Source organism: Corvus hawaiiensis, chromosome Z (assembly GCF_020740725.1).
Source record: "Corvus hawaiiensis isolate bCorHaw1 chromosome Z, bCorHaw1.pri.cur, whole genome shotgun sequence".
In the NCBI taxonomy this organism is placed as follows: domain Eukaryota; kingdom Metazoa; phylum Chordata; class Aves; order Passeriformes; family Corvidae; genus Corvus; species Corvus hawaiiensis.
Genome location: NC_063255.1, coordinates 4386783 through 4414498, shown reverse-complemented (window position 1 = coordinate 4414498; position 27716 = coordinate 4386783). Strand labels below are relative to the sequence as shown.

General features: G+C 41.2%; 1 long non-coding RNA gene across 1 annotated transcript; it reads left to right on the top strand.

Annotated features, from left to right (window-relative positions):
• Positions 1-157: 157 nt before the first annotated feature.
• Positions 158-27716, top strand: LOC125320314. The gene is made up of 4 exons (XR_007201072.1): positions 158-245; positions 17015-17126; positions 25652-25763; positions 26905-27716. It is a non-coding gene; the product is annotated as an uncharacterized LOC125320314 (long non-coding RNA).

Sequence of the window (27716 nt, the reverse complement as noted above, 5' to 3'; positions counted from 1 at the left end):
TGTGTCTGCATGTTGGTGTGTGGTTGGAAAGGGCAACGGGTCTGGGTGTGCCTGTGAGAATGAAAGAGAGTGAGTGAGGTTGTAAGAGTTGGCCACATTCATGCTAATGCTCATGCTAATGGTCTCACTCGTTTTTTCTTCTCCTGGTTAGGGAGTGCCAGGAACCTCGGACTGGGCAAACCATCTGACATTGGCGTAAGTCCAGCATCCTGAGAGAGCACCCAGGTGGCATAACAAAAAACACGGTGAGAGACTGCCCCAGCTTTTGGGAAAACTTCCTGCAGAAAAACTATCACCACAGCAGAGCGCAGAAGGCTCACAAAATGAGTGAAAGATATTGCATGATTCTCTTCATTGTAAAGAAGGGTTCCTGATATATGTTTCAGATGGGACTTCAAGCTTATTTACAGGTAGTGGGAAACTGGTCAATTTGGTAACACAGTCATTAGTACTGATGCTGAGCAATGGTAATGCCAAGGGAGTGGGAATCAACAGTGTGTCCAGTAGAGCCATTACAGCTCACCTTAATAGTCTCCTTTTGTTTTACTTTGACCATGCGAATAGGAGGGAACAGGGAAGACGATTTCAGTGGCGATAGGAAGATACTGTCTTTAGAGTTGTCCAAGGCATATGGGCTCCCTTTGTGCAAGCCAGGTGGAGGATGCCTACAGAACCGTTTGCAGCAGGACCTTGATAGGTGAGGCCTTAAGCAGAAAGATAGGGAGAGATGAAATATCACTGAAGTCAACAGCCAAGGAGCTATTGTCATGGTCTGCATGCAGACCATGACAGCTGCCCTTAGCATTTGTGGGCACAGGCCTGTCTCACCCAGAGCCGATGGCTCCTCTGGGGCTGGCAGCACTATCCCAGAGATAGGCAGTTCTGCCATGTACTGCCCAAAGACACAAGGCCTCAAGACAAATGGACCAAAAAGAGATCACTGCAGGGAAGCAAGGGATGAAGGCCAGAGCAGATGCCAGCATGAATAATATCAAAGAGAGAACTGTCTAGTATCAGGGGAACTTCTGTCTGCCCCACTGATGTACAAGGGAAGCTGCTAGACTATTTGACAGTGTCATGTTTCTGATGAGGATCCTGTGCAACTATAGCAAGAATGATCAAAAAGTGCTGATGGCTTTTGCTGTGTGCATTTACACCCACCGCTGCCCAAGGATGAGAGCCCTGTCTGTCTTCCCAAGCAGCTGGAGTTCTGAATTGGCATATCCCCACAGACAGACAGTCCCACTGATGAGGAAGATGTATGTTCTGGCTTTGTTGTTCCTCACCTGTCAAAGGAAGGGCTTCAAACATGTCGTTCCAGCATCTAGAAGGTCACCTAAGAGTGTGTATGGCATTTGCTGTTTTACTGCATCTCCTGAAATGAGTCCAACAGTTAAAAGATTTGATGAAACTGGCACACAGATCCTGCTTGAGTTCATTTATTTTGAAGTGGCATAGGGTTTTTTTGCCCCATAATTTGCTATTTATGTGGAAATGGTCTTTAATGTTCTCCTTTTGTATGTGACAATACAGATAAAGAGGAGCTGATTTATGATTCAAATGTCATATATATATGGAATATATTTTAATTTACAGAGGGACAATAATCTCATAAATACTAATCATGTTTACAAGACTTTTAGGCAGTGTCATGTTGGAAGACACTCCTTCACTAAATTTTTCTAAACCAGTCAAATAGCAAGCAGAGGTTTGTGGGATTAGCAGTTCCAGATGTGGGTAGGAATCTCCAGAGAGAAGACAGAAATACCATTTCAGAAAAAAAATGCATAATAAAAGCATCTACACCAATGCATGCAGTAAGGGTAATAAACAGGAGGAGCTGGAAGCTCAGTTTTGGGTCTGATGCCTTGAGAGGCCACCTGAAAACAGAGGCTAGACAAGAATAAGGGAATAAAGGAAGGTATTTATTTGAAAGGCCTTCAAACGTACACCCTGGGGAGCCAGAGGCTACTGCCAAGATGGACCCCAAAATGGATGACAGGACATGCGTTCTTTGCACTTTTGTAAGTTTGGTTCATTTGCATATCAGGGTTAATTCTCCAAGTAAAGCTTCAGTGAATGATGTAATTTCCCCAAGCTTGCCCCGCCTTTAGAGGCTTTTGGTTTATACTTTTTGGGCCTGGGACGGACTGAGTGTCCCTTGAGAGCAGGCCTGGAGAGGCTTTGTTATGTCTACCTAGTATGAGAGAGCAGAAGTTAACAGGCTACAAGAAACTTCAGAGTTACACTCTAGGCAGTACAGGATTTGAAAAATATGAAAGCTAAAATCTAAGGCATCAGCGCCATTCCTGTTTTACATCTTTATGGATGATTTTGATGTGGTAATTAAGTGCACCCTCAGTAAATTTGCAGACAAGACCGACTTGGGTGGGAGTGTTGATCTGCTTGAGGGTAGGAAGGCTCTGCAGAGAGATCTGGACAGACTCTGTCAGTGGGATGAGGTCTCAGCTGCAGGAGGTTCAACAAGGCCCAGTGCAGGGTCCTGCATTGGGTCACAGCAACCCCAGGCAGCTCCATAGGCTGGGGAGGAGTGGCTTGAGAGCTGTTGGACAGAAAGGGACTTGGGGGTGGTGCTTGACAGTGGCTGAACATGAGCCAGGGTGTGCCCAGCCAGTGACATCTTGGCCTCTAGTGGGGCCAGCAGGACTAGGGAGGTGATCATCTTGGCACTGTACTTCGTACTGGTGAGGCTGCACCTCAAGTCCTGTGTCCAGTTCTGGGTCCCTCATGACAAGAAAGTCTTTGAGTTCCTGGAGAGCGTCCAGCAAAGGGCAGTAAGGCTCATGAAGGGTCTAGAAAATATGTCTCATAAAGGACAGCTCAGAGAAAAGGAGGTTCTGAGGAGACATCATCGCTCTCTACAATCCCCTGAAAGGAGGGTGTAGCCAGGTGGGGGCTGGTCTCTCCTACAGTGCCTGCAGTGAGAGGTCTAGAGGAAATGGCCTTAAGCTGAGACAGGGGAGATTCAGATTAGATATTAGAAAACATTTTTCCACTGTTAGGGTGGTCAGGCATTGGAATAGGTTTCCCAAGGAGAGGGTGGAGTCACCATCCCTTGAGGTGTTTCAGGGCGTATCTGGATCCAGTGCTGGGTGATGGTTTAGGGGTTACAGTGGTGGTTCTGGGTGGATGGTTGGACTTAATGATATTGTAGGTATCTTCCAATGTTGATGATTCTACGATTCTATGAGATTAGGACTAGAAGGGAATTGCAAAACAGTGCTCATTAAAATGTCATGAAAGATAAAGTTTTTTTAGATATTTCATGACAGAAAAGAATTTTTCTTGTTGAATATTTGACTGCTATGTTTGCATTGCCATAGCAGAGATCCACATACTCATTGCGTGTACCTAGCTTTCATACCAAACTCTCCCTTCCTCTAGGAGATTCCAGTAGCTCACATCAACAAGCAGTTTGCTGTCACAGTGCCTCTCTTGGCCCTTCAGGAGTGTGTGTCATCCGCTAAGCTGCTCTAGAGAAAGCAGCCACAGCTCTAGGGAAGAGCAAGGATCCTTTGGAAGGTCATGTCAGGTGGTAAGTCTTGGCAGGCTATGTCATGGTAGAGTGTATTTCTTTGTATGGTGACACTGGCACTGCCAACCCATAAAAGTCCATACGGGGAAGCAGGACATTTTAACTTGTTTAAGAAAAAAAAGGGATCTAGTCAAAGCCATGTTCCAAGGTGGGTGAAATTCAGCCTTGTAGTAGGTAGCTCAGGGCAGTGGTGGCTCAATCTCCTGAAGCATAGCAGCCTCCTGAATGGGCAGGCAGAAACCACATCTTTTGTGGAAACAAAGCAGTAGCATTAGCCTAAAACAGGGTTCCATCAATTAATGTTTTCCTCTGTGTTGCTGGTGTCCAGTAGATTGTAACAGTGTTTTCCATGCCTAAATGGGAGACAAAACAGCTGGGTTTTCTCTTTCAAGTCTAAATGTAGATAATGGACAGCATTGCAGATAGCCCAGTGTCTTCCGGTGTGCAGATATGACCAGGGCAGATCATTACAATATTGATAAGAAAAGAAAAAAGGAAGTCTTAATATTTGCCACAAAACTGATTGAAATCCTCTTAATCTTTCAAGAATAAATCCTCAACAAAAGGATATTTTTAACTGAGATAGAATCATATTCCAAACAACAAGATCAAATATGCTCTGTTATCAGATGGAAAAAATAAATTACATTTCAGATATTGAAAGCTTTGATACTTCAGTGATGTTTTTTATTTGAAAATTACTTCTCTCATCTTATGTAGAATGCAATTTTCATCACAATAGCATGTTAAATTGCTGAAAAATTATCATTTTCCCTTTCAAGTTGTCACTTTTCCCAAAACAGTTTAATTAGGTTTTTTGATCGTCATTCATTCTTACCTCTACTGTGTCTATTCAAAACTCTTAACCTATCTTTACATCAGTTATAAGCTCTGGAATGTAACAAATACACCTCAAGAGATGAAGTTGTTTTGGCAGGGCAGGCAAAGCACTAGTTCTTGAATTTTCTGGAGAAGAAGAAACTTCATGTGTGATTGTAGTGGTTTTGGTTCAAAATCCATTATTTACTTACTTTGCTTCTGTGAGATAAGAATTAGGAGAAAGCAAAGCAGGCACAAAACTTAAAAGAATATAAAGAACTTTATTAACAGAACTAAAAGGAAGAAAAAAAAAGTCAGACTAAACCTTCAGAACATTTCTCCTCCCCCCACCTTTCTCCTTTCCTCCACTGACAACGTAAAAAGACAACCCTTGAGATTTTCGGTCAGTTTACCACCTCTATAATAATATTTTTCAGTTCACTTAGGGAGAGGAGTCTCTCTTGCTCATGCTATGGAGACATCTCCACAAGAAACAGTTCTCTCATGGCTTCAGTATCACAGCGAGACAGCCGCCTGGGTTGGTTCTCTGCTCACATGTGAGAGTCTGTTGGGGTTTTAGTTTAGTCTTAGGTTTTCCTGTTAAAGGAATTTTCTCCCATATGCATGTTGCTAGGGGACAAATAGCTGTACTTAAGAAAGACAAAAAGGGGAGTGGGGCGGGCCTGGCTACTCCTTTGTCTACACCTGGGTGTGGGGGCAGTTCGCTCTGAGCGTCCGGAGAGAGAAGCTGCAGAGAAAGGAGCTGCTGCTTCTTTCTTTTTGGCCGTTCTTTCTTCCTGCTGGAAACAACGCCGGGACCCCAAAAGCCGCTTTCCCTGCCCTGCTGGAGACCGGGCTGTGGCTGCCCTGCCCCGCTGCTGCTTCGAGCTTTCGCTACGCTGTAGCCCTGCTCGCTCTGCCTGCCTGGGCCTCCGTGGGGTTCTCCCATCTGGATACATCTCGCCTGCCACCCGGGATTTGCGTTCGTCCCTGCCATTCCAGCCTGCTGTTCCTGAGAGCCCGGGATCAGCTGCCCAGGGGTTTGTGAAGCCTTTGTTCCATCCTTCCCGGGATCCCAGGGCACCAGAGCCGCGGGTTTCCCGAGCTCGCTCCGGAGCGCCCCCTGCAGCCGCGGGGGAACCATCGCACCTGCCCTGCTCACCGGGAGCCGCCAGCGCCCCTGCCGGCTGCGAGCGGAACTGCACCCGAGGGGAAAGGGCCCGGCAGCCGAGAAGGCTGGGACTGGGTTTGTGATTGCTGTTACTGCCAGAGTTGTTGTTGTTTTGTTTGACTGGTTATATACATATATATATATAGTAAAGAACTGTTATTCCTATTTCCCACATCTTTGCCTAAAGGCCCTTGATTTCAAAATATAATAACTTGGAGGGAAAAGGGGTTATATCTGCCACTTCAAGGGGGGCCTCTGCCTTCCTTAGCAGACACCTGTCTTTCAAAACCGAGACAGAGTCCCTTCCCCTGACTTACAGCTTTCCTCACAACTGCTTTTGAGGGTCTAATCTTGAGCTACTGGGGTACCCTTTTAAGGATGAGCTGTTTAGAAGCAAAGGTTCTCTTCACCTATCTCTGGGAGCATCTTCATCTCTAGGAAGAGAGGTCTTCTTCTTCCCTGGGAGCAAGGGTCTTCATCACTTTCATCTCTCTCTGTTGGAGCTTCTCATCAAATCACAGCTACTTCAACATTTGCTCATTTCAGCACAGGTACTTTTGCTCACAGTTACAGTCATTTGCTTGTTTCAGCACAGATACTTTTGCTCACAATTGCAATTTGAATGCTCCAACCACCCTATGCTTTCATGAAATTACAGTGGGTACTCTGATGTATCATAGTCCCTCACCACAGCTTTACAACAGCATTTCAGCTTCCAGGTTTGAAGCATCTCCTCTTTCTCCTCCCTCAGGATTTCAGCTCTTCCTGCTTCAGTGACTTTGGTGTCTTTATGGAGTTTTCTTCATGTGCCTTCACCTTTCCTCTTCCTCTGACTTGGGAGAGGATTGATGTCTACAGGCTTCGTCTTTTCGGGACTAAGAGAGTGAATCTCACCCGGGCCTTGCAGCTGGAATTCGTCTTTTGCTGTTGGTCACCTAATTTCTGCCAGGTGGCGGCTGCAGCTCATTTTGGTGTAGCATTTTATTTCAGCAGCTGCAGTGGGAGGGGCTGGTTGAGCCGCAGGGCCACCTGCACGGAGCAGGACTGCGGATGGAACAGGGCTGCGGGGGCTCCGGGGTGGCTGTCTCCTGGCCAGCCCGGCTTGCACTGAGGGGGCTGTGCCAGGTGTCCAGCGAGCAGAAGCGGCTGAGAACTCAGCCAAGCCACGCCATGGCTGACCTGGCCACGGCTGACCCAAACTATGCTACACCATTTGTCATGGGTTAGCAAGCATAGTCCTGGAAGTGATGTTCTTGCAAAGGGGTGCTTACAGCTTCCTCTGTGACCTGACAGAACCTATCAGCTGGCCAGTTTGAATATGGACAATTCTTTAAGCCACTTAAAATTGTGACCACCTCTGTGATCCACATTTAAGAATAGACAAACCCCCCCCACAGCTCTCTCTCGTTTCCGGTGCTGGGACAGGTGGCTGCGGGCCCCGTGCGGGGGCCAGGCCACGGCCATCCTGGAGCCGATGGGCCCTGTTCCACCCGCGGAACCCCCCCACAGCCCTGCTGTGGGCAGCCGGAGCGGTTCAGCTCCCCCTCTCCAGGGCAGCCAAGATTCAGCTGAAGCTGCACCGCTGCCCGGCACAGATCATGTGACCAACAGCGATAATCGACATTCCAGCTGCAAGGGCTAGGTGAGATTGACCCTTTTAGTGCTGTGAAGAGCTGAAAACCTGAGGGAGAAGAAAGAGGAGATACTTAAAGCTGAAATTCTGTTGTAAAGCTATGATGCATCCGAGTACCCATTGTAATTTCATGAAGGCATGGGGGGTGGAGCATTCAACTTGTATTTGTGAGCAAAAGCACCTGCGCTGAGATAGGCAGATGCTGAAGCAGCTGTAATTTCATGAGAAGTTTGAACAGGGAGAGATGGAAGCGATGAGGACTTTTGCTCCAAATGGAAAAGGAGAAGACCTCTGTTCCTAGAGATGCTCCCAGAGATAGTCCTAGAGATGAAGATGAGGACCCTTTGCTCCCAGGGAAGGAGAAGAGCCTCTGTTAGAGATGAAATGCTCCCAGATATGGGTGAAGAGAACTTTTGTTTCTGAATGGCTCAACCTTAAAATTGTACCCCAGTAATTCAAGAGTGGACCCTGGAAAGCAGTTGTGGGAAAAGCTGCAAGTCGTGGGAAGGAATCACATGCGAGCAGAGAACCAACCTGGGCAGCTGTCTCGTTGTGATAATGTTTTCATAGCATGGGCAAGAGAGACTCCTCTTCCTAAATGGACTGAACAAGGTTGTTATGGAAGTGGTAAACAGACTGAACATCTCAAGGGTTGTCTTTTTTACATTGTCATTGAGAAAGGGAGAAAGGTGGGGGAAGGAGAAGTGTTCTGAAGGTGTGGTATGATTTTTTTTTCTTCTTTTAGGTCTTTTAGGTCTATAAACTTCTTTATATTCTTTCAAGTTTGGTGCCTGCTTTGCGTTTCTCCTAATTCTTACCTCACAGAAGGTAAACAGTAATGAGTATTTTGGACCAAACCACTACACCATGACAGTGATAAGCAATCAGAGTGTTCTGTATAGTCTCATAATGCACTATTTTGAACTATTTTTTCCTGGCTAACCAGTTGTGGAGATTTATTCCTAGCTTCACACAGATGAGTGCTTAATATCATTTATCTAGCACAACTATGTTTAAGAAAAAAGAAGGTGCCTCTCTATTCTGTTTATTAAAACGCCAGTTGAGAAACTGCAAACTCAAGGACTGATTGCATCCCTAGGGAGAAGAAGGGAGAACTAATCTTTCAGGTGCTGAATGCACTCAACTTCCAGGGGTGATCTGGGTGGTTAGAGCACACTCAGATCTCCTTAGCCTCCTCTGGAATTATGTGAAATTCTTCAAGAATTATGCAGGTGTATGGGAACCTGTCTGCTCATGTTAGTATATGCTCTACTTTCCAAACCTATGGAGAAAAAGGGTGAACATTTCAGGTTCTTGTCTCTTGCTTGTGTTCTATATCCACTTTTCCAGACCTGTGATTTGCAGGATGTTTTTCCTTGTGCTTTCAGTCACTGTAGATTCCACTAAGTTACAGTAGGGCTTGCCCACTGAGCCCCTCACTTTACAGGCTTTAGGGTAGCACAGCTACAATCCCTGCAGCCTGACTTACTGCAAGTTATTGTCCTCAGAAATCCCTGCTCATTGGGAATATCTGTTGAAGCTCAACTATTGCTTTGGAGACAAAGGGAAGGGGAAAAAAGTCTTTTGAGATTGGCTTAACAGCAGAAGGTGGCTATGCCTTGGTTCCTGCTTTTGCTGCCTGAGCACTCACAGGCTTTCAGCAGGGAAGGTGAGACAGGGAGTAAGATCTGTAGAACAGGAGCTGAAAGGTGCCCCTCAAAACTTCCCTCTTAAGTTAAAAGGCTGCTATCTCTGTGTGTGGCTTTACCACAGGATTTGTCCTGTAGCCTTTCAGCAGGGCTGAGGTGCACTGCAGTGTCAGAGCTCGAATTTACTTATTTAACTTCCTTCTTGCAGATTTCAGTAAGCACTTGGTCCCAAGTGTGAAGCCTGTTGACCCCTGCAGCTAGTACCATTTGCACTTCTTAAACTGTCATTGAGTAGTTAATATGGTGCTGTGCAGATTTGAAATTTCAGTAGAAGAGAAACAGGCAGACTTCGAAAGTGCATGGGGCTGTAGGGGATTTTCATAGGAAGAGGCACCACCTTCTCAGTGTGCCACAGGTCCAGCATGGTCGCTAGTAAAGATACTCTTCCAAACCAAGAAAGGACAGTGAAGATCTTATATGCCTTCACTTTCAGAATAATGCACATGCTGTTATCTTGCTGCTGTGTGTGTAATATTTTAAATGGAGAATCATTTCTTTAAAGGAAATGGAGTTGTACAAATACATACACATATATACATGTATATAACACAAACACACACATGTACACACACATGTACACACACATGTATATAAATGTTCTGCAGTCATGTATCTGTGGGTTAACCGCATGTGCACCATGCAAATAGCTGTATGATTTCCTTGTCTATCCTGCCTCTTCTCACATTATTGAATATATTTTCACCTGTGTTCCATTACCTTGTACAAATGGCTGTTCTGCCATCCTCCAGCTCTTTTTATACCAATATAATAATTTACTTTAGCTTAATTCTACCTACAGAAAATCATGGAGTTTCCTGCATTTGCTCAGCTAGGAGGATTCCTGTATTAGTTGCTTCTGTTGCCTTATCCCTTTCTTCTACGTTGTTTGTCTTTCTCTCATGGCACAAGGTCTTCATGAAGAAAACTGATTTGGTTCATGTACGTCCCTGAACTTCTGGGCACAACTTTTGTACAAGTACCCTGTAATAGTACTGAAGTGTTTCTTGCTCTAAAAGTGCTGCTTTGATGAACTTGAAGATACCAGAGACACTGCTTGTATTGTGGGGCAACTGCAGACTGAATGTGACCTGGTGTACATCACCATCTCTTAGAATGAAAATACAGAATTTTATAGTTACCAGATAACAAGTACCACTGAATTTGTCTGAACCATTAAAAAAAAGAACAACCAGGTACTGGATGTTTCAGTTTATTGTAATTCACCTAACCCACAGTTTAGGTGTTCACTATGCATTCAGTAAGGAGGAAGATGTCTGACTCTTTATCCAAAATCGTGCATGTCTGTGTGTCAAACACAAAAGAACTGAAGACCAACAGAGAAGGTTTGATTTGCTGTACATCCTTAACTGAGAGCCTGAGGAGAGTAAGCTATAAGAGCTAGATAGATGTTATCACATTGTAGAAAGTGGGAAGAAATGGAGCTGATGTAGTGTTGTTTCAAAAGAGATAGAAGGTTGAATGCTCTATATGACACAAAACCCCATGAACTTGCTATCTTTGCTTTGTTCAGAACATTTAATTGCCATTAATATTTTTTAAAGTGTGTGTTAACTTTGCAGCTTGGACTTCACAGAGCCCAGACAATGTCACTGATGCCGAGCAACTGTGGGCACTCTTCTCTCAGATACCTTCAGTGCTACCCTCTTCCAATTCTTCTCTGGTTTGTTTTTGTTTTCTTTTTCCCTAATATTGTTTTCCTGTTCAGTAATCATCTTCCTCCATTTTTCTGAATCCCCTTTTTCTAATGAAACCACTAATTCCTAATGATTTTTACTCTGCTTGAAGGAAGTTCCTTTTTGTCAAACTCTGTATGTTTCCTCTGAAAGCTTCATTGGCTGTGGTGATTCACAGAAATTAGGATCTTTTCTGTTTGTTCTCTAGCTTCTTTTCAGCACACACACTGTGTGTATTATTGCATTGCTGGTTTAGGCATAGAATTGATAAACTCAAATCTGAGTCATAGTTTCTGCATAGCACCTTTGAACTGTCACATTACAGAGTAATGTAATACAATTTTTTGCTATGGGTTTGTTGGAGTTTGAGAGTCCATTTTTCTCCATGCAAGGCAGGTCTTGGGATACTAATTTTTTGTTTTGACGATTTGGAGAAAAAAATGCATAGGAAAGTCTTTACGGCTGTGTTAGTTTCAAGGGATGAAGTGTCAAAGATTAGCAGTAACAGAAGGATGACAGTCAGTCTGCCTGTTTTCAGTATGCGGTATAATATTTTTTCCAGTACTTTCAATCATTTCAAGAGAACTTTGGTGCCAATAAACTAAAGATGGAAGCCAGCACAGGTTGTTCACTGCCCACCAGTGTTACAGTACTAGATGGGCAGAAACAGGCACTGGAGAGGCTCTGCATACTGTCTCATATGACATTGTGAAAAAGAGAGACTTGAAAAATAGGTGCAAAAGGTAACTCAGTATGAATGACTTCACAAGTTAACAGGGAAAGTACTTGAAGAAAGCTGTCTACAGGAGAATTCAAGTGGGCACCACAGGTTATATGTCCTGATTTATGTCCAGAGAGTGACTTGCAAGCTGACACCAAAGTGAGAGCCTTTCTGAAGAAGAATAGGGAACAGGGCTAGATGACATATAAGCTTCATAATCTGGAGAGATGACATGAAGAAGATGAAATTCAGAGAGGACAACTGCAACTGACAGACAAAAAAATTACTTTTCAGGTATAGAACTGGGAATAACTGGAGTTATTGGCAGGAGTTCAGCAGGGAAGTATATATGGAGCAGCTCACATAACATAATCTTGGAAGTAGAGAAGACTTATTCAAAAAGTTTCCTAAGTTTTGAGGAGTATAGTCAAAGAAAAATATGGGCAAATAGAGACAGTCTGAGAAAAAACAACACGTGGTAGGAAAAGCTGTCTCTGGAGAAAAGCAGAATGAACAAACCTACAAGACCTTGTTTTGTTTTCTGATTTATCAAAGTTTATTATAGAAGGAAAGAAAGACTAATTCTGGTGGGATAGTACAAGACAAAACTGAGTTTATCTGGGGAATAAAAGAATTGTTAAGAAAAAGATTCCTGCTGCCAAGAAACAGTGCACTAGAACAAGCCATGCAGAGAAATCACAGCAAAAAAGCATTGCTCTGAGGTGGCTTGGTTGCAATTTACTCTTACAGAAGGATGGACAGGATAGGACTTAAAGTCCCTTCTGGCTCTGCATTTTTATTACTTTTCTGTCATCCTGTTTCAAAAAGTGACTTATCTGAGACAAGTTAGAAACTAGAGGTCTGACAGGCTGGTTTGGCGAAAATATGTTGAAAAGGGACCTGAAAAAAAGCACATGAACACCAGTGACACTAGACACTTTCCTGTGAAATACAGGAGGGTTTGGAAACCTGCTCTGCCTGCCTGTTCAGCCCTTTACCCCCTGCCCCGTCTGCTTTTAGACTTACACCTGAAAAGAAGAATCAGCCAGTGGAAGTCCCATGACTGGTGTCTCAATGGGAAATGCCACAGAAGAGGTATGTAGGGGACTGTCATTGCTTAGTGTCTCGGCTTCAGCTCCTGGGACTGAACAGCTCTGCCACCACTCTGTCCCTGAGCAGCTACCAAGTCCCTGGGCTGGACACTGCAGAAGAGATCAGGTCCTGTCTCTTCTGTTCTGGAGGAGACCATTTTATTTTCTTGTTACTTTTTTTTCCTGCTCTGACACGCTGAGCTTTGCTAGGGTTTGGGTCACTGCAGCAGTGTCAGAGGTGTTCAGGTTTGTACACACAACAGCTGATGAGAGCAAGGACAAAGTTTTTGCGGCATCAGTAGTGAAGTTGAATAAAACACACCCACAATTTGTGAGTAGAGAGAAACTAACAAGCCAGACCTAAGACTCCATTTCTTATTTTCTGCTATGGGCAAAAGTCATTGCAGCTTGTGATATACTGAGTTGCAAAGTCAGTAAGAGTCTGGCATGCAGGGGCTGCTCTTCTCGGTATCAGCATGGATGGCCAGAACACATTTCTTTGTGGAATCTCTGAAGCAAGCTATAAATGATGAATTAAATGAAAAAAATCTTTGTTTCCTTTCTGCCTATTGAAAATAGGCACTGTGCTCATTGCTGTGATCTGTAGCTCAAATACACCTAGAAACATCTAAGTAGTGGTTAATTTTTACATTAAACAAGTGGAACATTTACAAAGTTGAACATCTATTTTTCTGTAATTGTTTTGTCTGAAATCCCTTTGATACTATTTTTAAAATAGAAGGAAAGGAATCACCTTTTGTCCTGTTCATATTTCCAGGCTCTTTTTCAATAAAATAATTCAAATTGGTCAGGACACTCTGATCACCCTCAGAATTTTTAAATTTTACTTTAATCTTCAGAAATACTTTCAAGTGGCACTCTGATCTTGATCTCAAAGTAACAGTAACTCAGAAAAGTTAACCTGATGTCTCCAACTTGGTACTTATTTTGGGAGAAAGGTTGGCTGATAAACAAGAACACTGTTTTATGGCACATCATCAGACTGTAAATGGAGGCTTTCTGTACAGAAGGAGCCAGCTTACCTGCTATCCTACACTGCTGAATGATTAGCTCTTCTGGCATTACTTCCCTCTCAGTCTAAAAAAATCTTCCTGTGAAACATCCTTGAGAAATCTCAGTTTTTCAAAAATAACCCCACTTCTTCTGTGACCCACTGATCTTCTTACTTTTCTGAGCTTCATTGCTTAATTGATAATACCTAGAGGGATTTTGCTCGCAAAGTGATGATCTCTGCAGTTTCTGGTGAGCAAGTGTTGAAGCTGGTTTATTTATAACTGATCTACCCTGGGGATCATAAACTTGTTTGCTTCAGACAAGGGGAAAATAAGTTATATTCAATTTATGTTACAGTTTAAAACATCTTCTAAGCAACAGACTAATCTGTTGTTTTATTGTTTTGTTTGTTTGTTTGTTTGTTTGTTTTTTAAGTGGCTGCCAATGGGCTGCTAAGTGTTTAACACACTTTAAAATATTTTAGCTTTCCCTTACCCTATATTCCTTATGATTTTGTCACCTGACATTTTTCCATTTTGTACTGATTCTGACAGGTTTTCCTTTCCAGAATAAAAACAATACCTCACTGCAGAATGAATGGGAAAAAAGACTATAGGATTCCCTCAGTGCAAATGAACAAGCAGGGAGGATTGCAGAGTTGAGGACAAAAGAACTGCCTGTCTGTAGACAGATTCATGGAAAATTCTGAGTGCCAGTGTCAAACCAGTTATTGATAAAGAGGAGATAGGGGTGGCATCCAAAAGATGCAATAAAGCATTTATAAGTATTATTTTTATTTCTGTTGGCTTACTTTAGTGTGGGAGGAAGTGCAGGATTTTCTTCTGATTTTCCTCTAAATATCATTTTTTATTGTTTTGCTTTTTTACTTCTGCTGTGGGTGACAACAGAATTATTCCACCTGTGATTTTTTTCCACTCTGTATTAGTCTACATTACTCTCCAGGAAATGAAAGGCTGGGTTTTATGTCATCTTACTAATTGCTTTTCTTGCAGCAGTCTGTTTCCAGTCTCTTGGCAAGGGCATAAGCACAAATTCAGTCAGTCTCAATGGGTTAAATTAAAGGCTGTGCACACTGGGGTGGGTGGTTTAAGATGTTTGATTATTGTTTGGTTTATCTAACCAAGGTGTTCTGCAGGGATTCCACTTTATTACTATTGTCTTAATAAGGGAATACTTTTCGTTTGCTATTTTGTTTTTAAAAGTCAGGTAAACTCTCCTTGGATTCAGTCATGTAGAATTACACTGGAAATGGTCTGAAATCCCTAGCACTTCATTATAGCAGTCACTACACCAAAACTCAGGATGAAGTCTTAACCTTTAGCTGGCTTAAGTTTTGGGCTGTTCTCTGCAGCGCTCATGTCCTCTATGGTGTCCTTTCCCTACTGGGTCTGATGATCTCTGCCATCCTCTCCACCAGTCTGTGGGCAATCACCCCTCCCTTCACTTGCCCATCAGCCAAGCTCCTCCTTGGACCTGAGTCTGGCCTGGCTTGTACCAAAGGCCCCCTGTTCTCCTCCCTGATTCCTTCCTGTGAGCCCCCTTCTCCATTGTGTCTCTTCTTGTGGCATTTTGGGAGGTGGCTCTGGAGGCAAGGCAGCTTTTGTACCGTACTTGCAATGGTAACATACCTGGCTCCAGTTTGCATGATATGTCTGTAGTGGGTGCCTGTCCACAGCATGGACAGACCAGTCTCAAGTGGTTAAGAGCTGATCATAGTGATTTTCAATCAAATGTTTGATCCAAAAGGTTCCCATAGGCCATATATCTAAGCTTGAATAGCTCAATTTTTACCCTTCTGAAGTGATTCTTACCTCATTGTTGAGGAATAATTTATACTTTTAAAATTGGCTAGAATTTTATAGGACATTATGAAAAGAAGCAAGGCACTAGATCTGAAATAATTTGACAAACTCTGCACAATATGCCTCAGATTTGTGAACCTGGTACCCAGAATGTTTAAATTCCCTGTCACAATGCTGTTCTCCCTTTCTGTTCTGATGTCGTGTGGCAATGAAAGGCATGACATTTCCCTGCAGTTAATAACAGTCTCTATTATATATGAATCTCTATTATCAGCAAAATGCAAAATTGCATAGAAAATTATGGTCTGAGTAAAGTGATCTTTTGGGGTAATGCAATTATCATAACATTCATGGCACTAAGAAAACACACTAGCACTTTAGAGTTATTCTTTTTAGTTCTGTATTGTCAGAAATACCGAACACTGAAATTCTGCTTCTTTTTCTAGTTACCAGAATCGTAAGAACTGTGTTTCTGTGGCCTCATTATCTAGGACGTGTGTCTTTGATAGGAATTCAGATGCCACAGAGTCTTCCCAAGAAATATTCCTTGCACAGTTGTAGTAGCTCACCTCTATTCCATAAATTAGTCTTTGTGGCTGGAGAAAGCCTAAAAGAATGATACTGTCTTGGCACTTGTCATTTTACCTTTTACAAAATTACAGGCTCTTAAGGGATGCGGGATAAAGTTGGAAACACCAGCTCTCTATAATTATTTATATGTGCCATAAGTGCTGGGAAGAACACCCAGTGTTTTTGGCTGAGGATCTGTCCTCCGGAATGAGATTTTTGTGCCTTTATGTGAAGCATCAAACATTGCTGTTACCAGAAGAAGTTAGCAATATCATGTTTGCCTTCAGTGAGAGCAAATACTGAAGGACAAATATTCAATAGGGTTGACAAAGGGCTGTGACTTGGCCATTCAGATGACTCAATGGGGGAAGAAAAAAAAATTGTTTATTTTTGCTTATTTTCAAAGCAATTCCCTGACAAGGAAAAATAGTAGCATGCTAAGGGAAATGAGAAAGGGTTGTTACACCAGCTGAAACAACTGGGAATCTTGAAGCTGGGCTTTGAAGCCAAGCAATCTGTAGAAAATACCAAAAAGGCTTTTATTTTATGTGAAGAAATATATATCATTGTTCAATACGAAAGCATTCTGGTTTTCTTCAGAACAGACAAAAAAATAAGTACACAAAAAAGAAAGAAAAATAGCAGCTGAAATCCCTTTTTCAAGCTGCCTTCAGTGGCTTCTGGTAAAAGGCAGCTGCAGAAGTATTCCAGGAGAACTGTGCTAGGATGTGCTGGTTGCAACGCAGAACATGTTGTTTGCATATGGCTGCATATTCCATATAATTCACTTTTTCAGATATCAGATACCAAATGGACTGTGGTAACTTCTCCAGCATTGATAGTACCACCATTTTCCACTTCTTCCACTACAGCCTCCTTTTCCCCATCAGCACTCCAAATCTCATTCAAATGGCAACTACTTTTAGCTCTGCTTTGAGTGATTAGTATAATGAACAGCTGTTCGTGACAAAGGCTGCAGACTGCTAACATGATATAAAACTATGTTAAATAATGATTAATTATAATGATATAAGTTAAGCAGCTAAAATATTTAATTTTTCTATATTCCTCTTCAATACTTCTCTCTTATTCTTTCCTATGGAAGTGTTTTGCAAACAACAGAAGGGAGCTGGAGTAGTTCTCTAAGTGTAAATATCATTTGTTTTGCCTCATCTGGAAGCTGGTGCTCAGATATGCTATTTTATTCTTCCAGAAAACTGGCTCTGCTGGCAGAAGGGCTCTGCATCTCACACCTTGCCTATCATGGCATTTGGAGGGTTCACGAATCAGGAGACTCGATGAATGCAACATAGTACTCCAAAGAGGTAAGTGCTATTGGATCTGGATCTTATACTTTGGTAAGGGGATGTAAACTGAGCTTACTGGTGCTGCAACATGAGAGTGCTACTCAAAGGGAAGAGTGTGAAGGTCTCTGGCTTGTTGAGTTTGCTTGCTGAAGAACACTGCTGTTAAAATATATGGAGCGAACAGCCTGATCAACAGCTATCTAAACACTGTGACAACTTAAGTGAATGTTTTTCAAATTCCTATTTCAGATTTACAACAGCAAGCCCTCTGCTTCAGAAAATTAGGGTCTTGATAGCTGTAGTGTAAGCATGTTATTGAGTAATCACAGAAATCAGAGCATTGACAGGTTTTACAGGCACTGCACCATTCTCAGATATATATGCAATTCCATCATAAATGATAAAAAAATGGGGGTGAAAGTGTTTGCAAATTCAAAGTAATTAATTGTCAAAATACCCTTGGGAGACAGGAGAAGTATGTCAGGTAAGTGATTCCAGTAGTGAGGCAGGATAGGTGGGTCAATGGCACATAAAACTATCTGTATCATGATAGCTAGCTTGTGCTTCATTTGGGTAAAAGAACATCCCTGAAGAAACAGCACTGTGGGATGAGTAATAGCCAATAAAGCCATGCAACACCTGTGACAGGAGAGCAAACACACAGAAGGTAGGAGTGTCTGCCAGTAGAAGCAAAAGTCTGTGCAAGTGTCTTCACTGCCATCAGTGCCTATCCTAACTAAAGCCAGGTGCCACTGCAGCCTTATCTGCATTTTGCTGTCTGCAAATATCCTCACAAAGGAGCATAGCATCATGATTTTTTTTTTTTTTTACTTTTTTTCTAGGGCCTTGCTGTTAATATCCCTACCATTGCTGAAGAATTTTTTCCCCTGCCTGTTACCGCTAGGGCTGGGCAATTGATTCTAAACATTTTATGTACCAAATTAGAAGTAGTGGGATACCACAAATGTTTTCAAATTTGTGTAAAAAAAGAAAGGAAAAAAAAAAAATAAAGGAAAAAAAGGGGGGAAAAAAGGAAAAAATAAATAAGCCCTTTGATTATAAATCCTGAAACAGGTAACAAAATATTTAATTTAAAATCAGCAAAGTAAAGGTTTTGTCAAGCCCAACAGGAGTTTTCTTTCATTCTTCATGAAAGAGCCAAGTGTTTTCTCTTGCTCAGACACTATCAAGGGCTGCAAAACTACAGTCAGGAGGGTGATTTGGCTGTTCCTGTATGGCTCCAGGTTCTGACTGCTCCAGAGGATGCATTCTGCTGGGATGCCCAGCAGGCAAGCATCTGAACCCAGGCCATGCACATGCTCTGGAATCTGTCTGCAGATTCTTCCTCTTCTATCTTCCTCCCCTGAAATCCAGTGCACCCTTCCCATTCCTGAGTGCTTTTCTCTCCTTTGAGCTTTGCTTGTGCAGCTCCTCACAAGCAGGTTTGCTGCAGCTCCTGCTTCCCTCTTCCCATTGCATGGCAGGGACTGGAGTCTCCCCAGCACGGAAAGTGCTCTTTGGCATTAGTAGGGCAGGAGTTCACGTGTCACTGAGCTGAGTGGAGCAACCTGTAAAGATCTGGTCCCCAGGGTTTCTGAAAGACTTACATTAAGACACTAACTTGAACACATCTAGTGATATAGATTTCATGTGAGTTTTGTAACCAAATTTTATCACATTAAGCATAATGTAATAATTTAGGCAGATTGCTTAAGAAAAGCCTCTGTCTTAGGAAAAAAACCAAAAAAAACCAAAAGCATAATCAAATATGCAGATAACTCCCCTGTGAGATATATTTGCATTAGACCAGTATCCCCACTCTTGGGAGTGTAATTTATGGAAAGTACATATATAGCTAAATAAACAGATTTTCTTAATTCAGACATATTATGCAAGTTACAGCTGTCATTAACATAGTCAAAATTATCATATACCAGGAAATTACCAACTGAATATACATAAATGGTGATTAAATATATACATTTGCTCTCTAAGCTCTGGAAAAGAGTTAAGTTGCTGATAAGTTGAAGTTAGAAAACAAGATGGTAGTTAAGATTTCCTCTACACACTCACACTGTTTCTTACTGAGAAGTTCTACAATCGCTAGAAATGATACCGCATTTTGCAGATGTGATCTCTGTAGCTGGATCCCTACAGGGCTTGCTTTGGTTAGGGTAGGCTCTTGTCTCTTGTTGGGAAGTTTTGGAGAAGAGGGAAGATGCCAAGCTGCATGTAAGGCCAAGGCAAGCAAGAAAGGCTGCAGAAAACTATGTGAATAATCAATACATTTTGTGTCAAGAAAAAATAAATTTGTATTTGGTGAGGAACATGCTACTTCTCATATTCAAGTGGGGACAGCTGTCACTGAACTGGCCAAATATGTCCTTCAGGGTGATTTTTGGCAGATAGCAGAGCTCTAACTGTGGTACTGCTCTGTACCTGGGACTAAGGGACTCCATGAGCAATGCTGCTCCACTGCAAGTCCCTTTAGTGTAATCTGGTAGATACGACCTTGTCTCTTGGGTGTGGAAGAAAATGCTGGAGACACCTGGGTTTTGATTGCTTATGAGACTCTGTTATAATTCCCAGTGATGTGACAGGATAATCCTTCCTCAGTATGCAGAGGAATTCTGAAGAGAAATAAGCCCTTTACTGAGAACACATGGTCCATTAAGATCGCTTTGAAAGACAGTGACAGAAATAACTGCAAAGCCAATTGCTGCTCTTAAGTGCTTTCTGGAGAGATGACTGAGCACTGAAAATCAGCACCAAATGCTTCATCTTGCAGAAAGACTCAGAGGGAGTTACACAAGTGATTGCTGTGTAACGCTGCCAAAAGGATTTTGTCAGTCTTTGACTGATTTACATCAGCAACATCAATTTCAATCTTGCTTTGCATCTTGTCATTAAAGTGTTTGCTTACAAAACTTGATTGATAGCTATAAAGATGTATTGATTTCAAGTTAAATACTGCCTTTATAATAACCGCAGTAATTTTTGGTAACCATCATTTCATACAGAATCATTTTATACTTTATAATAACTGCAGTAATTTTTGGTAAGCACAAGGTTATACAGAATCATTATATATTTACTTCAGCAAGTATTTACTAAAATTATAAAATTTCACAGTTTGTGTTTAAAATGAGAAATTGAATATTTATTTTTCAGATTATTAGTGGCTTATTTATGAATATATTTATGAATATTTGTCTGCTTACATTTGGTTTATGTTGGAGAACCATTAAAATGAACTGAAAATTGTTAAAATTACTGCAAGAGCTTCAGGAAAGATATCTTAAATATATATAGACAGAAAAAGGTACATTTATGAAAATGAACATAGCATATAAAGCTAGTAGGCATATTAAATTTAAAAAAAAAGTTAATTGACACATATTACTGACTGTTTGTGGTCACCATGCTTTTTAGATATGCTTTTTGGATTATGACATTTCTTTGTTTCCTACATTTTCAGTCAAAAGTAAAATAAGGCAGTAGCTTTTTGGTATTCTCATTCTCTCATGAGCTAGAACAAACAAAACAACATACTCATATTTTAAATTCTTTAAATAACTGCAAGAAATTCAGGAAAAACACACTTGTTTTTTATGCAGTGTGTATATACACAAAGGCAAAAACTTTGCCTGGAGAGGGTGTGTTCTCATACTTGCTCAGCAGCTACAGGAGGTATAAATTGCTGAACATGTGAGGCTCACATCTGGCTTGGTGTAGAGTTACTCTCTTACAACCAAAAGTCAGTTTCTGTCGGTGTGAACTTCTTGATCAGCCTGGGATCCACTCCTGTGATGGTTTTACTCCTTCCCATGGTTCATGTGTGTCAGTTCCCACCTCTGACATCATACAGAGACTTTTCTTTAGAGCGGACTCAAAAGGGTTGTGGGCTCAGTACTGAGATCCCTAAGAGAATCCCACGCCCTTGTGACTGAGATGTTTAGAAGGAAACCTTGAGTTCTGCCCAGAGCCTGATCTGGAGGCTCTGTGGGACAAACCACCTACAAAACAGTCCCAGCTCTCCCACTCTCCCTTCCATGAGGAAGGCAGAAACTGTCTCCTGGAGTCTTCAGTGGAGAGGAAGAGAAGGTGAAGATTTGGCCCCAGCCTGCATACCAAGTGATAGAGGGATATTAATGCTAGCACAGGAGGTCTCTATGGATAAGCACATATCCTGTCTCATGTGCAAAAGGATATCACACCCTGAGCACCTCCAGTGACTCAATAACACATCTCTAAAACTTTTCTACGTCTGTATGTTCTTGTCAGATCAAGTTGAGCACTTCAAAAATCTATCATTTCAAATTTTCACTTACAATTCAGCAAACTGATTTAGTTTAGGCTTGAAAAGTAAATATACCACATCTTCTAAATAGCTCTCCTTGATCTGTGGAACTTTGTTGTGATTGATGTGACTACAGGGTGATATTTAACTATTCCTACCTCAGTACTCTGTAGCCCTTCAGCACTTGCCCTTGTACTGTTCTTCATTGCATGGAGAATAGCAGACTGAAAATAAGGCAAAGTATTTACTACCTCTACATCTTTATTGCCTACAATTTTACTTTCTAGTCAAATCTTTATACACTGTTTCTTGAGTTATTATTTTTATTTTTTAAGTCTGCATCACAGCAGCAGCTTCGTAATTTCTTCTAATCTATGAAATTTATTTCAATATGTACCAGAAATTTTGTGTAAGCCCATAGCACAATAGAATTTAAACTGAGCAGCAGAACATTATTAGTTTCATAAATCCTTCTAACTGATCTACTCACCCTCCCCACCCTGAATAAACTTCACTATCATATTCATGAATCTTGTCTTTAAATTTGAGATAAATGCTTCAGATCCTACTCTTATAAAGGAAGGAGGGAAGGTTTCCACATTGCAGAATTTTGTATGCACAGAGAAGACCAGAACTATTCAGGGGAATCCATGGAGATTTCCTAGAACAGAATTCTGTGTCTGGATCTAGTTTATGAGAAATAGTGCCCAAAAATATTACAGTTATGTAAACATAGAAATATACTTTATAACACATATACACACAGAGAGAATTATTTTTCTTTCAGTAGTTAAAAAAATAGTTATACTTTCTATTTGCAGAAATAATGCCCTTTAAAATTTGCCTGTACTTTGGAATGATATGATACATTACGTCCTTTCTACACTGTAATATATAGACTATTAAGTATCCCTGCAGAAATTCAATAACTTGTGCAGTGTTATATTGCTTTAATTGTGTGAGGCTTAACTTGAATTCCTATTGACATGCAGTGAATAAAAATAAAAATTTATTTCAAAACTAATTACCAGAGTCCCCACTCTCTCTCAGGAAGGACAGGTTTGAGCAAGCTTGGCTACATCTATTTGTAGCATAGAAATGGATTTACTGACATCTTGATATTTGTTAATTGATATTTTAATGTTGGAGAGTGCTGACTCATTTTGTGCCCAGATCAGTGTTCTTCTTTTTCTGAGGATTGTCTGATGACATTCTTCTTTTGTTTTGTTTTTTTTTTAACAAAAATCTGTATCTCTTCAAGAACATGGCACATCTCTGTTGCTAAGGGTCAGCCTGTGGAGAGTTTGGTACCTTAGGCAATCTTGCTAAAATTGCAAGTCATGTAAAGTCATGCCATTTTTCTTTCTAATGCTGATATTTTCCTCTTGTGATATCAGTAATTATTACTGGATTAAAGCCACTATATAATTGTGTTGTATATATTGTTAAAAGCTGATGATTTCAGATTATGGCTACTATTGCAATTCTGAAATATTTCTTTTCTCTCACATTGTAAAGTAAAGCTAAATTGCCCATTTGTGTGGCAAAAGCTGTGGATGGCATATCAGAAGAGATAATCAACAAAGTGTTTTTCAGGACTCATATGAGATTTCTGCTATGTCCAGGAAAATAAAAATGTAGGATCATAGAATGGCTTGGGTTGGAAAAGACCTTAAAGATCATCTCCTTCCAACCCTCCTGCCATGGGCAGGGAAACCTTTAACCAGACCAGGTCGCTCAGAGCCTCATCCAGCCTGGCCTTGAACACCTCCAAGGATGGGGCATCCACAGCTTCTCTGGGCAACCTGTTCCAGTGCCTCAGCACCCTCACAGTCAAGAATTTTTTTCTAATACCTAATCTAAACCTAGGCTCTTTCAGTTTAAATTGATTCCCTGTTGTTCTGTCACTACATGGTCTTGTAAATAGTCTCTCTCCATCTTCATTGTAGGTTCCCTTCAGTTTCTGCTAGGCCACAAATAGGTCACCCCAAAGACTTCTTTTTCTAGGCTGAACAATCCCAGTTCTTTCAGCCTTTCCTCGTAGGAGAGAGGTTCCACCCCTCTGATTATTTTTCTGGCCCTCCTCTGGAGCCACTCCAGCAGTTCCATGTCCTTCCTGTGCTGGGACCCCAGAGCTGGATGCAGCACTGCAGGTGGGGTCTCAGCAGAGCAGAGCAGATGGGCAGAATCCCCTCCCTGGCCCTGCTGGCCGTGCTGCTTTGGATGCAGCCCAGGACACGTTTGGCTCTTTGGGCTGTGAGTGCCGATGGCTGGGTCATGTCCAGCCTCTCACCCACCAGCACCCCCAAGTCCTTCTGGGCAGGGCTGCTCTGACCTGTCCATCCCCAGCCTGGATTGATACTGGGGTTTGCTCTGACTCAGGTACAGCGCCAGCACTTGGTTTGTTAAACCTCATGAGGTTCCCATGGGCCACTTCTCCAGCTTGTCCAGGTCCCTCTGGATGACATCCCATCCTTCAGGAATGTCAGCTGCACCACTCAGCTTGGGGCCAACTGTAAATCTGCTGAGGATGCATTTGATCCCCTTGTCTGTGTCACTGATGAAGATATTGAATAACTGTTGTCCCAGTATAGAGCCCCAAGGGAAACTGCTTGTCACTGATGTCCACCCTGAGTCATTGAGCACTACCCTCTGCATGTGACCATACGACCACTTTCTTTTTCACCTAACAGCCCACTGAATCCATCTCTCCAATTTGGAGAGAAGGATGTTGTGGGGGACTGTATCAAAGGCTTTAGAGAGTCCAGATAAATAACGTCTGTAACTCTTCCCTTGTCCACTGATGGAGTCACCCAATCATAGAAGGCCGCTGGGTTGGTCAGACAAGACTTATCCTTGGCTGTCACATCCCTGTCCTCCATGTGCCTTAGCACAGCTTCTACAAAGATCTGTTCCATCATCTTCCCAGGCACAGAGGTGAGGCTGACAGGTTGGTAGTTCATTGTATTCTCCTTTCTAACCTTTTTAAGGATGGGTACAATGTGTCCCCTTATCCAGTCATCGGGAGTTCTCCTGACTGCCACAAATTTTCTAGTACCATGGAGAGTGGCTTGGGAGCTACATTATCCAATTTCCTGAGGACACTGGGAAGCATTTCACCAGGTCCCATAGACTCATGTATGCTCAAGTTCCTCAGATGGTCATGAACCTGATCTTTACTTACACTAAGAGGGACTTTGCTCCTTCAGTCCCCATCCTGCTGTCCATCCATGCGTGAGGTATGGGAAGAGAGACTGCCATTGAAGACTGAGGCAAAAAAAATTACTGAGTGCCTCAGTCTTCTTCTGTCTTTAACAATTTAACAGCGTTATTGGGTGGTACATTTTCTTTCATCTTCCTTTTCTGACTAAATATCTGTAGAAGCCCTTCCTGTGACACTTTGCATCCCTTGCCAGGTTCAGTGCCAGCTTCAATAGGATTGATCTTGCCTAGTTTTGCTAATCTACACACTGTACCTAGAACTAACTGCATCTAGAACAAAGTCCTTAAGAATTGTGCAGAACACAAAGTTTGCTTTACCTTCTTAAGAAATATGTAAAAATGTTACACAAAATGAAGTTTTGAGCTACCCTAGCAGGAATTTGTGCTTTAAAAAAAATGCATTTCAGTTGCAAAGGTATTATGTTTGGAGCAGCTGAAGGATGCAGTGCTTATTAGAGAGCAGAGTCATTGGAGATTAATTGCAATCATAACTCTAGTCCAAGATAACTATTGTTTTGCTTTATTGCAATGTGACTTCTAATTAAATTCTCCTGGTCATCCACCTCAATAAATTTAATCTTGGTATCACCATTGAAAATTAATAGGGTTATTCCCATTTAAAGGAAGAGAACACAAGAGTGCAAATAAACTTGTCTTTTAACATCCTTTCTGCATCATTTTTACATGACAGAGGCTCTTTTCATTATCAGAGCCAGCCACTAGGGTTGGAAGGAGTAATTTTAATGGTGTCTGATTTTTGACCCTTAGAAGAATCTGCCGAGATCTGCCTTAAATTCAGTAAGAATGTGGGAAGCTGATTCTCCAGGTATAAGAACTGCAACAAGAGGTGAAACTGATGTTGAGAAACATCTCTGTTTGAAGACAAAGCCTATTAAAAATTCAAGGGTATTGTTGGTTGTCCTTGGGGTATGAAATGATGTTGTTAAGCTATTGTAATTAAGCATACAGTGAATAGAGAGCTATAAAAAAATGAGGACAGCTTTATTTGGTCTGTTGTCAGAATCTAGGCTGTACATACAGGTGCTGGGGCTGCAGTAGAAGATAATCCACTTCCATCATGGACCATGGAGAAAGAGAGAATTCCTGATTCTGAGATTCACCTCTGCTGTCAAGTAAGTGGTTACACTGGCTCAATAACTGCATCAGTGGAAAAGAAGGTAATATAAATCTGGGGTAGCTGTAGTTCACCACTGCCTAAAGCAGGCTTAGTCAAAACCTGTGCTTTTTCACTCAAATTAATTTGGTGCACTATTTTCGATCTGGCACAACCACTGAAAGTTGTCCATCCTGTTTATGCATTAAAGGTGAATCTCAATTATTTTTTTCACATTACTATTAGCTAGTGCTAAGATGTATGTTATTGTAACAGTCACCAAATTCATAAACCACCTTGACAGGAAATGTTCCTTACAGCTGATGTACAGTGATCTAGGCCAGGGTTTAAAGATGCTCACTTTGAAGCATATTAGAGGTCATTAAAGAAATGTTGAATGGTCATTAAAGTCTGAAACACTCAATCAGCAATTTTTCTTTTAAATTGCTCTAGTAATAAAGCTTTAGAGGCAGTTTGCACTACTCAGAGTTATATGCCATTCAGTTATACAATTTTTCATGCTTAGATTATATTTGCAGCTGAGACACTGCTATAGATGTGTTTATTATATCAGGATATTAAGTTGAGAAGCTTGAATTCTGGGAAAATAAAGTTGGAAATCTGTTAAGATATTCTGTAAATCCAAGAGATAGAGTTAAGGTGCTCTAAATCAGGCCCAAGAAATTTAATAATTACTTAAATATCTCTTTGTATATTACTCTGTACCTATTTTGCGGTCTACTGATCTTGCTTGCATTTTGTACTGAACGTTTACCTACTCAAATAGGAATTGTTGAGGTTTGCAGTGGAAAAGGAGAACATTTTGGATGGGTTATGTAAAATCCAGACTATTTTTTCTAAAGTTGATTGTCCAGTTTTAGTAAAAAGAAAAAGTAGATACGCCTGATTTGACTATAAATGCTTGTAACGTCTAACTTTGTTTTCTTTATAGATTACAGTGGAATAAGAATTTAAATGTAAAAGCATAGTCCACTGTATTTATAGACTTGGAAAGGTACTAATATGGAAAAATAAAATTGATACTTACATTTTAGTATCATCCATGGGTATTTTACGAAAGATAATATTGCTACCTGGTTTTGTTTTTCACTGTCATGTTCATATTTTGTAAACATTTCTTCTTTTCTGCTTTGTTTTAGACCCTAAAATCTTTTGCTGGTTCCCATCTTCCAGAAATACACCTGTAGATCAGAGATTATTGCTGTACCTTTTCCAGGATAGGCATTCAAAGGGAAGACAAATCTAAGTGATCTTTAACTTTATAAAGTATACTTATCATTTGTATTGTTCTGCCAATCCGTGAAAAAGGCTTTCAAGTCTTGGAGATTTTAAACTTTCATTTGCTTGCAATTCTGCATATTTATGAGAGTCATATGCCCTTTTCAGCTTCTAAAGTGTTTTAGAGCAATAATTAAAGAAAAAGATCATATCTAAGACTTCAAATACATATACTATTGCAGTGAAAAATGAGATTAAAGATACTATTTTGGTCTCTAATCTTACCTCTTCATTTTCTAGCCAAAATGGTATTAGCTTCTTTATGTGTAGCTGACTCACCAAAGCAGCAGCATTTCCGTGCTCATATTTTAAATAATCAGCAGTCTATTTTTATTAATTTGTCAAAAAATAAAGATGTGGGAAAAAAACCTGAGAGATATTTGCAATAACAGCACAGGTTTTGCTTTAAATAATCAATACCCTGATATGACTCATAGCTGGGGTCAAGAGCCAGAGGAACTGAGCTTTCTTTTTTTTCTTTTTTTTTTTTTTTATTCACAGATTAATTAATTAAAACCTCCAAAATGTTGCTATCACACAAATTGATACCAGTAGTAACTGAAGAGTCAAATACCAGTCAGATGCTGGGTACTGCTTCTTGTCTGGCTGCTGAAGGTGTGACAGTGTTCCTCTTCTCCAGCTGTGGTCTGGGAGCTGGATTGACTGTAGGACA